We start from the raw sequence: 13,901 nt of genomic DNA, 5'->3' as shown, positions 1-13,901 counted from the left end.
AACTAAACTATCTCAACTTTGTTTTCTTGAGCCGAGCAAGATTCAAACTTAGTGTTCGAAAAAAATAATAAAAATAAAAATAAAACAGGTAAAAATGAACAGCAGAGAGTATAACACATTAAAACAAATGACAAGCAGCCAAGCAACAAAATAAATCAAAAGAAGCAAAACCAATAAAATCCAGATAAAATGACCAGAATATTCCTGCTACACTGTTTTTGAAGGATATTTCTAAAAAACACAGCAGCAACAAGACAAGAAAAAAAACAGATAAATATGTCCAACATTATAAAAAACATTGCTGTAGACAAATATTGCAGATGTTACATCTGTGATGAATTGCCATGCAGTGGCATCAAGCACTCCACTTAGTTTTCTCAAAGTGTGCTTTTTATAATTACGCCATTAATTCACTCAAGTGGCTGCAATTCAGACATGTTTCACTAGTTACAACAAAAAAATTATAAATTCTAACTACAGAAGCACGCATACTTGCAAAAACACACACACACCAGCAGGAGGGGGGGTCATTAAACAGCTATTGTGTGTTCCTCTCTGCTCAGCATGATAACAGCTTGATTGATGCTGAGGTTCCCCACTTATTCACCTGGCAGTGACTATAAATACACACTGCCAAATGATACACAAACTACATGAGAGAAGCTGGAGGAATATGTGCAAAACTGTGCAGGAGTAAAGATACTCACAGAGAATATATATATCAGCAAAATGCACCTGCAGGGCATCCATAGAAGGAGCACAAGTTGACTCACCTGCTCTGAGTGACCAGGCGAAAGCTTTCAGATTGGCCTCAGGTAATCTTCTTCCAGGCTCCTCACTCCCTCGGTCCCTGTGCCTTCTCTCTGTCTCGCTCTGTCTGTGGCGGCACACGGACGTCCTATGAGCTGCTCACCCTTCCTGTGTGGCTTGGCATAAGCACATCGATCTCTCAGCCAAGTCGTACGTGGTCCTGCTGTTTCCACAAGACTCAGATGTGCTCTCTCTTCTTCGCCGCGCTGGCTCTGCCTCACTCGGCTGCAGAGGGAAATATGAAGACAGGCAGCGTGGCTGAGAGCTGCTCCACTCTCCCTCCCTCTCTTTCTCTCTCTGGTCAGCTGAGATGCTCCCTCTCTGTCTCTCTCAGGTTGTCAGCTGGTCAGATGCTCACTCCTACTCTCTCTTCCCACTGTCACTCATGCTCGCTGTACTCAACTGCATGCTATCTCACCATCTCTATTTTGCAGTTTCTCCACTCACTCCCATGTCTTTCCCTCTCTCATTATTGATCGAGGTATCCATGTCTTTGCTAGTGCAGCCTCTAGTGGCTGCTTTCTCTTCATCCTGCTCTTACAGAGTCAGCATCACATTTTAGTCTGAGAGAGCATGAAGGTGTGCTGTGAAGGCTGTGCTCCAGGGTAAAAGTACTAACGTCACCTGAAAAAAACACACATGCACAAGAATTACAGTACAGCAAGAGACTGCATGTATTGATCACTTGTAATACCAGCAATCCCCTTATCATTTTATATCACACGTCACTGTGATTTATCTATCATGTTACCGAAATGATGCAACTAGGGATATTTTTGTCAGGTTGTTTCACAGCATTGAGAGTTAAATCGAAGAATGCCAAGATTACAAACAGCAAATTCACCACATTCCCTTATAAGTTGGAAATGAAGATACCAATTAAAAATTGATCTTAATTCCACTGTCTCTGGGGCTGCACAGTTATTCACATTTTCTGAATGGGAGCTCTAAATGCCCTTCTATGTTAAAGGTGTGAAACAAGCAATTAGAGCTGAAACGATTCCTCGAATGATTCGAGGTACTCGATTACAAAAATTACTTGAGTAATTTTCTCCGCCTCGAGGAATCGTTTAATTTTAAAAAAAGATCAAAGAGTGGCATGTCAAATAGAGCTGAGGCCATATTAAGAGAGTTTTCAGACCCCTCAAGCTACCTCTTATACAAAATAGCAACTAGCTACAAATCTAGCTTCTTTTCTGGAGTTTGGAGACTAATGGGTCATTCTACGAAACGGGTGCCATTTGGGTCCGCAACATTTGATGAGATGTCCAAGGCACAAAAAATGTGTTAAAGTGTGTTTACAAATTTTGGAGCTACCAAAGCAAGTGCTCTTACTGACATGCTGTATCAGAAAATTCTATTTCTTAAAGAGAAAAATTTTCATTTGAAAAATAACTGCTCTTTAACTAAACAAAAATGTATCTTGTCCGATTACTCGATTAATTGATGGGATTTTCAGTAGAATATTTTCAGTAGAATACTCGAATACTAAAATATTCGATAGCTGTGGCCCTACAAGTAATATATCTAAAGCTTTGCATCTTTGGAATATGTCACAAAAATTGCAAACTAAGACAAACAGACAAGAAAATAACAGTGTAATTTGTTCTACAACCAAAGCAAACCATAGCCAAATCCTGGAGATCTGTTACAAGTTTACAAGTCTGGTTTGCTGCTTTATCACATTTCCTTGCCTTCTTTTGGTGGAAACTCTGTTCATTCAAGAGGATGTGTATGAGCTTTTTTGGCCATACCTAGAATAAGAGAAAGACATATTACTAAGCCAATTACCCTCTTTATATAAAGTCATTTGAAAGTGCATATATTGTTGTTGTTTTTAACTTTGTGGGGGGGAAAGCCTGATGTGTCATGGGACATTACTTGAAAGACTGCAGAGCTCTTTCTAAACTTTTACAGTACTTTACTATGCAGGAAAAAACATTACTCTAACACTATTGCCTTGCACCTTTGTGTTTTTGTGTTGTTGTTTGCCATTGTTTTCATCTTAACAAGTGAGTCTGAAATAAAAAGCTAGATTTTCATGTTTGTGACATCTAAGACCGCTTTAGTTTTCGTGAGTTTTTCAGTGGAAGACATTACATTTTTTAACTCTACATACTCAAGACATGTATATTTAGACAGAAATAACTTGTGTAATATAACTTATTTTAATGTTCAGCATGGATAAAGTTTAATGCCAAATGTACCGTAACATCTTGGACTTAGTGTTGTTAGCCTATGTCTCATTTCATTCAACACGTTTGAGGTTTGCGCACTTCAGTAGTAGATTTAACAAGCTGACAACGGAGCATTGTATAAATATGTCTGAAGTTACAGACTTACTTTGGCTTTGTCAGTATTGAGACAGACAGTAAGTGGATACCGGTCAACATTGACGGTGACTGTTAGCGTAACTAGCTACGTCAACAAAGCTCGGTAGTGTGTGCTAACCCTGGAATGAAATGCGCAGTCACGTACCGGGGTCACTGAGAAATTTCGCTCATAGAAGACAGTTCAGCCAAAAAAAACACATGTATTCCACATGTGGACGATGGATAAACTTAAAAATAGGTGTTCCCTATAAATATAAACCTTTAGGTATGCGAGTAAATCATGCTACGCTGCTCATGATCACAGTGCTCACTCGTGATGTGCGGATCGATACTGAAATATCGATACTTCCAAATCCAGCTCTCTGTGCTCTAAAATCGATTCTAAAACCACAATATCAATACTTATGATTCTTCAGTCATTGAGGTCCTGTAAGTCTTTAACAGGAACACAGTAAGTCCCCAAACTGTTCAGAACGTATCTGAATGATACGCCGTTCTGTCGGAACTACTTTTCCTTCCGCCAGATTAAATGCGTAATGCGTCAGTGCAGCTGCACGCTGCTCAGTCTGTCATTCACTTTACGCTGTCACAGGACAGAATGGTAAAGTGCAAAAGAAGTCATGTGTGGAGTTATTTTAGCTCCACAAACAGCCAAGATGCAGTTTGGGATATTTTAGGAAAAAACGTCAGGACTTGTGGCAACACGGCGATCCTTATTAAACACCTCGGGTTGAATCACAACCAAGAATACGAGACATTTACGAGGAAGAGGAGAGCTCAGCGTCAGGTGCTGCCAGGGTGAGACACACCTCTCTGAATCCTTCAGTGCTGCATGCGGACCCAATCCAGGTACAGAGGGAGAAAATGTGGGGCTTTAAGTGTTGCCAAGCACTGTTGCTATTGTTCCAATTAGTAGATATGGCGATGAAATAAGTAAAAAAAAAAAAAAAAACATGCTTCAATAAATAACTGCATGAGTTCATTTAGAGTAATAATAATTATAATTATTATATTATATATTATTATTATAATATAATAATATAATTATAGTTATAATGCGTGAGTCAAGGAGATAATCTCACAAAGGCAAAACAGCCTAGATTAATTCAGGTAAGGTTCCCTAAGGAATTGATTATTTGAAGTGGATTACAAACAACAGGTGTCATTAAATTACACAGAACAGTTGCACTAAAACAGTCATGTTGGTTAAGAAAACTATCTTCGAGAAAACATAAATAAAAGGTAACATTTAATCTATAAAATATACCCATTATAAATTTACAACCCATCTAATTTTCTTTAACTGTTGAATAAATCATTCAAAATGTAGGTATTGACAAACTTGTGAAATCATTGGGGCATTTATTTATTTAATGATATATTGTACTAGCAAATTCAAGTTAGTGGTATGATTTGAAATGCGCTAATTATTTTTTCTTTAGATTTACCAGACCCATTACATGTATTTACACTAAGTATCGGTATCGGATCGGTATCGCCGATACCAGCCTGAATTTTACTTAGTATTGGATGGGAAAGGAAATCAGTGGTATCGAACATCACTAGTACTCACTACTGCCGCCAGTTACTGAAAGCTGAGTTACAACAAAACTTGACGAAGGGTAGTACTCTGCACTTTATATCACTTTTTACTTTGGAGTTAAAGGATTTAAAGTCATGTCATGATTATTAAATTTTTTCATTTAATTTTTTTTTTTTTTTTTTTTTCAACCCTAAGAGTGGAATTACTAACTGTAATTGAGTTTATCAGCTGGCTACGGTGGCCCTGAAAAGCCAAACTCACAAAAAAGAAACTAAAAGAAAATGCAAACTCAGAAAAGCAAGGGTGAAAACTAAAGAGTGAACAAAAAACAAAGAAATTGCCAAAGAATACACAAAAGCAAACATAAGAAAATGTAAAGGAAAATAGAAAACTAAAAGAAAATGCAAACAGAAAAACAAAAGAGAACTGCAAAACTCTAAAGAGAACAAAAGAGAAAATTCATTTTTTTTTGTTCTTCAGGGCCACTGATGTTGTGTTTTTCTGTTCTGCTTTAGAGAAGATTTTGATTTTAATAAAAATTCATACTAACAGCATAAATTCATCAATAACTTCTGAGGTTTCTGAGGAAAACTTGGAAAGAAAAACTATTTTGCAAGAAGTTTTGAAGATAAGAAAAATAAGCACATACAATATAACAAAAGTGCAGAGAAATGTATTTTGCTAACATATTTGTTGACGTGTCTGTCATATTCACACAAAAAAACACCCTTGGGGAATACTGATGTTTTATCTTTAGTGACTCATACTCACATCACACATGCATACATCAAAACTCAAACCACACAAAGTCTGAAAGTACTCACATCACAGGAGACAAAGCAAGAATACCTCAGGCTTTACTATAAAGAGGGTTGTAATTGTGAGTTTTTGCAGGGGGGGCAATGTGTGGGCAGAATGGTAAATGGCTGGCCTGTAGAGACAGGGTGATATCATCCAGGTATAGAACAAAAGCTGGTAATTGCTGTCACAGGTGATGAGCAGACTTCAGAGATGATACGCAGGGATCATCATTTTAAGTCGTATGGTTTTAAAAAGAAATAACCCAGAGGGAAAAGATGAAGACTGTTATATACTCACACTTTCAGGCACAAAGAAGTGTAAGAAATGAAGCGCATTTCTGTTTCACTTCAAAGCTTTATTGAATCTTTATGCATCAGAAAATGTCTTACTTTAGTGGTCCTCACTTGCTCCAACAAACATTGGAGCAATCTTTTTTCCCTCCAAATGACCACAAGTGTATTTAAATCTTAGTAATAGCTTTACAAAATTAATGACTTCTAATTTGAATGATTTCAGAATTTATTTGACATTTATACATTTTCACAGCATCGTGGTGGCAAACTTCTGCATTTGAAAATCCCTGTACAGTCATTAAATCAAAATCATTTTCCAACTGCTCATAGATTTCAAGCAATCAAGGGTTCAGTGTTATGCTGCACGTTTGCAAGGAGAGCTGGGCTTGAACATCTGAGATTTGCAATGATATGTAGCTGCAGCTAAACATAACACTTCTACAAAAGCATCAAATTTGAAGTCTCATATAAAATTCAAAATAATGAGACAAAGGTCTGACAGAAAGATGTTAAACTTGGAAAACTCGGACAATCTTTAATGCATTGAAAGTAGTGAAGATTGTCAAAGTGGTACGTGATAGGAAGATAGAAAGACTTAGTTCAATGACTTAACACTCTCCACTGTTCTCTTGTACTTCACATTGTAATATGATGGGGGAGAAAAAGCAATGATTTAGTCTTTGAAATAAGAGAGTAAGACACCTGAAGTGAATTCCAACATTTTGACTCCAACAATACGTTATCTGCATTATTTGTCCTGTTGCTGCCCAGTGGCACAGGATAGATAGCCACTCCATCACAGGGCTGACACAGACAAAAAGCCAAGAGGCTTACAGTTGATTCAGAGTCATCAGTTAAGCTAAAAAGCGTGTCTTTGGACTATGTTAGGAAGGCTCAGTGTCTGAAGTCTGTGCAGACACAGGGAGCCTTTCTCAATGTAAGGTGATGGACAGCACCATTGCCATTGAAAACAGAATAACACGTCGAACCTCTCATCAAGCTGCTAGATGAAGCGTTATCAGCCTATCACATGACTGTTATCAGTTCCTATCAGAAGGGCTCCATACTATCTCCTGAGTGGGCAATTATGATCCAGAGATATGAGGAAATCACCCATGTTTACATTAGAGAAGGAATGTCTTAGAGGTGTTTTATTTATGAAGGGAATAAAAGAGAAAGACGTTCAGTAGAGCAGGTCAAATAAATATAAAATACATGGACTAACCCAATCTAAAAATAAATGAATAAATACTAAGGGATAAGACTTGAGGTAGTGCTATAATAAAAACTGAAATATTGATACACTGTTTCTCAGTCTGATAACATATGACAGCCATGATTTCCAAACACTAACAGCTGTGTTTATTATGTTATACAGCAATTTCTATGCAAAAAGCAATAAAACAAACTGCACTGTGCAGATCTCAGCACTCTCTGCTGCTTCACTGAGTTTTCATTTTATTTAGCTCCTGAAAGATATGTCCGTGGTGGAATAAATGTAATGCCGATAATATTTTCCATATCGTATAGCCATTCATTACCTCATTGTCATTTATGGGCTATGAGAAAGTGGACTATTTCATGAAAATTTAATGGTAAGAAATGATTTCAATCACATCTAGATAAACCCAGCCTGTGTCTGCAGCGCCCTCAGCTGCTCCCAATATTCTTCTTTCTACTGTGTTGTCAAACAAGGCTAAACGGGTCTTTTTCTTTATTCATACTGCTGTGCATCTTCCCAAGCAAAGCTTCAGGCAAAGCTGTTTTTATGTACCCCAGACTGGACGTGATGCTGATCTAAATAAAGGTTTTAATCTTTCTTTTTGTCAGCAATTTTGGTTTGACTAAGCACTACAAGCTCTGTTTTGCTTTGCGGTGTAAAAGTGGCTGTTTAGTACCAAGTAGGCATGCAGCCTATAAGGTGGATAAATAATGAAGTTGAAGTCTTGAAAGCTAATTCTGTAGAGTAACAATATTCAGGCTGTAAAACTGTTGTTTAAGACCCTGGCTTATCATACTAACAAAAGAAATGGTATCCAACTCTGTGTCTCTAAAATTACAGACTCCATGTCTGTCAGTCTTCTGGAGAACGTTCCCAAACATTTTAGCCCACGGCCCCCAACACAGCAGTACCGAGGACCAGCGACCCCTGCTGTGGGAAAGAAGTAACAGGCCCATCCAAAAATAGACAATCTGTGGCCACTCATACTGTTTACCCTGGTTTAGTCAGCTCAAGGATCTTGTAGCAACAAATAATGTAAATAAACAAATTAAACTTTGTCTGTTTGAAAGGTTTTTATCATATTTCACAGGTTTTGTGACCTCCATTTTGGGAACCACTGATCTAGAGGATCAGGGTTGCTGACTGGTGATAAAAACTCACACACTTAAGTAAATCAGTAAGGCCCTCAGTGTTTTCAGATGAGTGCTTGTATGTGCCAAGAATGCAAATAAAGAATATCTGTTGAACAAAGGGTGTGAGGTTGAAGAATGATGAAAACATGAAAACAACTTAACTATTAGATGGAAAGTTTGACTGAAAGTGAATTATATGGAGGGATGCTCAATTTGGTTTATGAAAGTAAAAAATAAAATTCACAAATTGCAAAAATTCAAGAATCTACAGCTCATGATCGAAAAACAAGAATCCAAGGATTTAAGGTTTTATTTGCCAATTGAACATGGACCAAAAGTCCAGATACATAGGGATTCTTGTGCGGGGCTCTCTCAGGGTCAGCAAAAAAGTACATAAAAAAAACACCAGAGCACTTAAACACTATACAGGGGAGGTAATATGTCCAGGAATGGTGATATGGCAGTTGGTGATATGTACACAAGAAATAAAAGAAGGTTATACAGAATATTGCTGATATGAAAGGGATATATATATACGGTGGCCCTGAAGTGCAAAACACAACGGCAAATAAACTTAACACAACTGCAAATAAACTGAACTCATTGGCAAATAAACTAAAAACAACAGCAAATCAACCAAACACAATGGCAAATTAACTAAACACAACGGCAAATCAACTAAACACAACGGCAAATCAACTAAACATAACAGCAAATAAACTAAACACAACGGCAAATCAACTAAACACAACGGCAATTCAACTGAACTCATTGGCAAATCAACTAAACACAACGGCAAATTAACTAAACACAACATCAAATTAACTAAACACAACAGCAAATTATTGTTGTTATTGTGTTTAGTCGATTTGCCGTTGTGTTTAGTTTATTTGCCGTTGTCTTTAGTTAATTTGCCATTGTGTTAAGTTAATTTGCCGTTGTGTTTTGCACTTCAGGGCCACCGTACACCACTGGTATGCTTAAATCCTTTACCTGCCCATGATATGTGAAAATACTAAGAACATGTCGTGTTAGCACAATCAAGATTGCTAGTTTGCTCTTTATAGCACACTAATTTTTCTTAATCAGTGCTAGCAAAGTATGGATGAGGCTGATGGGAAATTTAACTGAACTTAAGTACTGTATCTTCTTTACCCATGTAAAATTTCCAACATTTCATTACCTTGGTGAGAAGCTTTTGGCTTGTATTGATTTTTGAGAAAAAAAAAATCTTATCATGCTTACCATTTGCAATAAAATGTCACTCATAGAGATTATTTGTGATGGAAGAGAAATGTGAAAAAAAGACTGTTTCAGCAGGATATGGTGGAGCATTTGGTCTGAATCTTACCCCTTGAATGTAGTTTCTGATACTACAAAACTTCACCCCTTTTTTAATATCAGTAGCTTAACTAAGTTAAACAGACACCATTTCAATTTCATTGTTACATAGACAGCCAGAAATCCCTCACAGGAGCTTTAGTATATATGTCACATCTAATCTGGTTGGTTGCATTGCTGGTAAAGTGATCACTTTTTTGAATTTGAGAGGTCACATTTTGGTCCAAGTCTCAAGACAGAAAAATGATCAACTCTGACAGCTGCAGGGGCGTTATGTGCTTTAGATTTGAACACTTTAAGAAGAAAATTTTGAGACATGTGAAATGGGGTCTGAACATCTGTGACAGAAGTTAATTACCAAGGGAGGACATCCAGCCTCTGAATAAGAAAAGGAAGCATCCATTTCTTCACTTAATTAAACATGAAAACATTCTTTCTTTTTCCAATTAAAGATCCACTGAGCTGGCCGACTCAAGTAATCTCAGGTGTCTGCACACCTCATTTCACTTGTTTAAAAAAGCTAAACAACACACCAGCACCAGAGGAGGGGTCTGTCACTGCCAATTTCAGTGTAAAACAAAGAGGGGAACATGTTACTTTGATGTTCAGGCTCAATAGTTGGGTCAAGAAAAGCAGCACAAAGGAGCTTAAGCTGAGTGAAGATGGGAATAAATGAAACAAAAACAATGAGGGTCACATTTTTAGACATTTTTAATCTGTGCTATTTATGTCTGTCTTTCACCAAAGAAACTGTTAAGGTCTTTTTGGTCCTTGAATAACTTGTTCAGGTTCTGCAACAAGGTGGACTTTGATTAGAGACTCTGACAACAGGCCACAGGAGAATGGCTGTAGGAAAAAATAGGCTTTACTCTTATGAGACAAAATCTTTTTCACCAGATCCAACCCTAAACCCTAAATCCTAGCCCAGTCTAACCCTGACAAACCCTGACCCTTAACCTAAAACCATAACCATAACCTCAATCCTTACAAACCCTAACCATGACAAACCCTTACCCTAACTCTAACCAGCCTTAATCAAAGTCCTACCCCTAACAAACCCCAACCCTGACCAACCCTAACCACAGCCCTAACCCTAAAATGAAACAGATGCAACAAGTTTTTAAAGAAGTGGGTTCAGGGAACTTTTGAAAACCATGGCATGATGGATGGGCATTTTCTTTCTTTCTTTCTTTCTTTCTTTCTTTCTTTCTTTCTTTCTTTCTTTCTTTCTTTCTTTCTTTCTAATTTGTTCTTTCTGTTTCCTTCCATCATCACTGTCTTGAGGCCTTCCCCTTTTCTTCCTTGTTTTTTTTTTTCTTTTTTCTTTTCAACAAGGTTGATTGACAATCAAGTTATACAGGTCATAAAAGACTAGAAATGCAGGTATCAAGCTTGCTGTGTTACAGTCTGACTCATTGGTCCTGGCACACAAACGATTTGGGATTTATTTAAAATAAATAATCAATTGAGACTTTTAAGAGTTTTTAAAATAATGAAAAATTCAGAATTTATCTTAAAGCAGTCATGTGTGTTTAAATACTTGATTGATACATTCCCATCAGTTTTTGTGGGTTAAGATGACCTTTCATCTCCTTGCTCTATATTGAGTTTATACTAAGTGTTAAACATTTTAAAATGCAGTGTATATAGAACAAACAGCTCTGATTGAAAATGTTATATATGAAAGACGCAGTGACACCAAAGTGGCAATTAACACATTTTCTAATCATCAGAAATCTTGGGATCAGAGTATGAGCTGACGCTGTCGATGGATCTGAACATGGGAGGCACAGATTTGAATGTAATGACGCTAATCATGTGATTGTAATTTAAATTCCACACAGGCTTGATGAGTGAATTAATTTGCAAGTGAAATCAATCAAATGAGTGTGTTGTACGGAACAGAAATTCTAACACACCCTGTTTCTCTTCATCATTATGCATATATATTTACATTTAAATACGATTCCATAAATAGAAGCAAAAATAATTCCTACTGTGGATGAAATAAAGTCTTTATGTAGGATTGAATTTATAACAGATGGAAAAAGATCAGTCAAATGTAGGTCTTTGCTTGATTATCCAACAAACTATTCTCCAATATAATAAATAAGAAAATTACTTGTTCCTTTCTGTATCTACCTTACCTTGAAAACATCTCCTTTTGAATCATGTTCCCTCTCAGGTATTAAAAGGAAATAAGAGCATCAGACTGACACTGAAAGTAGGAGTGGCATGCTGGATGAGTGCGATCAAGCACCGCTGTTTGTGAAGTTATCTTGGCTCTGCACTGACTTCTCATCAGCTCAAGAGGTGTGGTGGTGGTGGCATTTCCTCACATCTATTTTTAGCTAAAAGCAAGACTGTTTTGTTTACTCCAAGAGCAGAACAGTGAGGCATTTTTGAAGTAACTGCTGGCTAAAAGCAGTCATGTAATCTTTGATTGGTAAAGATGGTCTGTATTTAATTGATGTTTGTTTATATTTTTCCTAACATTCATCAAACCATTATGTGCCACAGCTTTTGATTTATTAATCATTTAGTTGGGCAATGCATGATAACCACAAGTTTTATCTATGTCAGCCAGGTTTTCCTTCTTTACCTGGAATGTGTTACACCAGACACCATGCACTGATTAAAGGTCCCATATTCTGCTCCTTTTCTGTAGTTTATTATGGATCATTGATGTCTACATGAAATGGTAGTAACATGTTTTGGTACAAAAAGCCAATAAATCAAGCACAGCAGCATTGTTCCCAGGCTCTCATAGCCCCTCTGTTCAGAACGCTCTGATTTACTGGGCGTGACCTTCATATGTAAATGAGCCACCGCTGATACCGCCCACTCTTCAGCATCACTGAGTGAAAACAGCAAAGCTCATTTACTGTAACATTACAGGCTGAAACAACAGGCTAACCGCAGCTAAAGTTAGCATCCTGAAGCTAACACTGAGACAGAAAGGACACTAAGGAAAAGCTCTTACATCTGCTCCACAGCACACAGCATTTAAAATACTCACATTTCCAGGGTCTGAGGTTTGTTGGCGGATGGTTGGTAATGTGCCTAGATTCAGGACCAGTCTATTCGCTAGCCCTCTATTGAACTGTCCAAAGTTGGAAAAGCAGTCAGCCGTGAAGTGATTAGCACACACATGCACAGTTTTACTAAGTGTAGCTGGCACATTTCCTTCATAAATGAACTTTAGCCACTTAGACTTGTCTTATTCCGAGATGAGAAGCTTGTGCATGGAACTATGTGGCTGTTTACAGCCAAAAACAGAGCAGTGATGGCTCTTCAACTTTGGCATTCTGCTCCTCGCTGCTGGAAAAATTTCTCTCCAGTGGCGGGAGGGGAGTGGGCGGAGAGGGGGTGTGGGGGTATCTGCTCTGGTGGACCAATCAGGTCAGACTTGCTCCTTGTTGGTCAAAAAAGGGAATCGCTGACATCGGCAAACCCCTGAAATTCCAAACAGCTCGTTTTAGTTTAGGATTTTACATTCACAAGTACTACTAAATACAGGTTTTGTCATTAAATATAACATTTTGTGGGCTGGGAGGAAAGCCAAAGACCCACAAATTTCACTAAAAGAGTTAAAGTGATTTTTGCGTAATATGGGACCTTTTAAGCTGCATCAATAACATTGATCATTATCCTTATATGCAAAACATTGTGAATAATATGAAAAGTAAAATGTAACTTAAATATTGCATGTGTAATTTTATTTACAAATTCCTTTGACATATGCATTACACTACCTGCAACTAGCCCTATAAAATTTACCCAAAATAGCAGGGATATAAATTGTTGTTGTTATGATTCTTATTCCAAGTGACATATCACGTTTTGTTTCCAGGGCACAGGAACCCACAGAGGTGTCTTAGTGGACCGGTGAAGAACAACAGGGTTAGAGGAAAGACATGAGGACATGTTTCTATTGTAGCTATCAGCATGTAGTTAAATGAGTCCTCTTGTCCTAGCTGTGTTTGATCACCAAAGGTTCCTTGCCTCTGAAAGCCTACACAACAGCACTGCTTTCAGCTTTTCAAGCTCTTTTCTGTTATGTTAATTTAATTTGTTCTGGGAAGGTCAAAGGCTCCAACAGAGTGAAAATATTACAAATAATTGAGCCTCCACACCTTTTCTTTATTTCGTCATTTCATGTATTTTATTTATCCCCTGATGAATAGAAAAGGCAAATTAGGAGACCGTTGCAATGTGGTTGAGGTCGTTTTCTCTGTGGGCCATTTCTGGTTAATTAAACAGATATCTACTTAAAAGAAGCTTTTATGAACAGTGTGTGTGTGTGTGTGTGTGTGTGTGTGTGTGTGTGTGTGTGTGTGTGTGTGTGTGTGTGTTTTAGTACCCTGGCTTCAGAAGGCATACAGCTGGAACTGTGATCTTGGAATTTTTTTTAGGTATAAAGAC

At 37.5% G+C, this 13,901-nt stretch overlaps 1 protein-coding gene across 2 annotated transcripts in view; it reads right to left on the bottom strand.

Moving 5' to 3' along the window:
- tnr (tenascin R (restrictin, janusin)) overlaps positions 1-908 on the bottom strand; it is a 235,844-nt gene extending 234,936 nt beyond the window's left edge. For both annotated transcript variants that reach the window (XM_074688049.1, XM_074688050.1), the window contains exon 1: positions 774-908. The gene's annotated coding sequence lies outside the window, so the exon portion shown is untranslated. The remainder of the gene's footprint in view (positions 1-773) is intronic.
- Positions 909-13,901: the final 12,993 nt, after the last annotated feature.

Source organism: Halichoeres trimaculatus, unplaced genomic scaffold (assembly GCF_033239565.1).
Source record: "Halichoeres trimaculatus isolate MK-OKI-2021-1 unplaced genomic scaffold, fHalTri1.1 fHalTri1_scaffold_15, whole genome shotgun sequence".
Classification (NCBI taxonomy): Eukaryota; Metazoa; Chordata; class Actinopteri; order Labriformes; family Labridae; genus Halichoeres; species Halichoeres trimaculatus.
This window is presented reverse-complemented; position numbering and strand designations above follow the sequence as displayed.